We start from the raw sequence: 1,350 nt of genomic DNA, 5'->3' as shown, positions 1-1,350 counted from the left end.
AGTTCTCTCTCTCTCTCTCTGTCTCTCTCTCTGTCTCTCTCTCTGTCTCTCTCTCTCTCTCTCTCTCTCTCTCTCTCTCTCTCTCTCTCTCTCTCTCTCCAGAAGATTCTGCCGGTTCCCTCTCCTCTGGGTACCTGGCTGTGCAACGCGCCGCCATGATGGGCCACCGTCCCGTGCTCGTGCTCAGCCAGAATACAAAGCATGAATCTGGAAGAAAAGTTCAATCTGGAAACATCAATGCTGCTAGGACTATTGCAGATATCATTCGAACATGTTTGGGACCCAAGTCCATGATGAAGATGCTTTTGGATCCAATGGGAGGTATCGTGATGACCAATGATGGCAATGCCATTCTTCGAGAGATTCAAGTCCAGCATCCAGCAGCCAAGTCAATGATTGAAATTAGCAGGACACAAGATGAAGAGGTTGGAGATGGGACCACATCAGTAATTATTCTTGCGGGGGAGATGTTGTCTGTGGCTGAGCACTTTCTGGAACAGCAGATGCACCCAACAGTGGTGATCAGTGCTTACCGCAAAGCACTGGATGATATGATCAGTACTCTAAAGAAAATCAGCACCCCTGTTGACATCAATAACCATGATATGATGCTAAATATCATCAATAGCTCCATTACTACCGAAGTAATCAGTCAGTGGTCTTCTTTGGCTTGTAATATTGCCCTGGATGCTGTGAAGACTGTACAATTGGAGGAAAATGGTCGGAAAGAAATTGACATCAAGAAATATGCAAAAGTGGAAAAGATACCTGCGGGCATCATTGAAGACTCGTTTGTTCTGCGTGGCGTCATGATTAACAAGGATGTGACCCATTCACGAATGAGGCGTCATATAAAAAACCCTTGAATTATACTGCTGGATTCGTCTTTGGAATACAAGAAAGGAGAAAGCCAGACTGACATTGAGATTACACGAGAGGAAGACTTTGCCCGAGTCCTCCAGATGGAAGAAGAGTACATTCAGCAGCTCTGTGAGGACATCATCCAGTTGAAGCCTGACGTGGTCATCACAGAAAAGGGTATTTCAGATTTGGCTCAACACTACCTCTTGTGGGCCAACATCACAGCCATCCGTAGAGTTCGGAAAACAGACAATAATAGGATTGCTAGAGCCTGTGGGGCCCGTATAGTTAGCCGACCAGAATAGCTGAGAGAAGATGATGTTGGGACAGGAGCAGGCCTGCTGGAAATCAAGAAAATTGGAGACGAGTACTTTACATTCATCACTGAGTGCAAAGACCCCAAGGCCTGCACCATCCTCCTCAGAGGAGCCAGCAAAGAAATTCTGTCGGAAGTAGAGCGCAACCTACAGGACGCCATGCAAGTGTGCC

General features: G+C 46.7%; 1 pseudogene; it reads left to right on the top strand.

Moving 5' to 3' along the window:
• Positions 1-86: 86 nt before the first annotated feature.
• LOC101587828 overlaps positions 87-1,350 on the top strand; it is a 4,141-nt pseudogene continuing 2,877 nt past the window's right edge.

This window comes from Octodon degus, unplaced genomic scaffold, assembly GCF_000260255.1.
Source record: "Octodon degus isolate 3935 unplaced genomic scaffold, OctDeg1.0 scaffold00444, whole genome shotgun sequence".
In the NCBI taxonomy this organism is placed as follows: Eukaryota; Metazoa; Chordata; class Mammalia; order Rodentia; family Octodontidae; genus Octodon; species Octodon degus.
The sequence above is the reverse complement of the archived record's forward strand: the minus strand, read 5'-3'. Positions and strand labels throughout refer to the sequence as shown.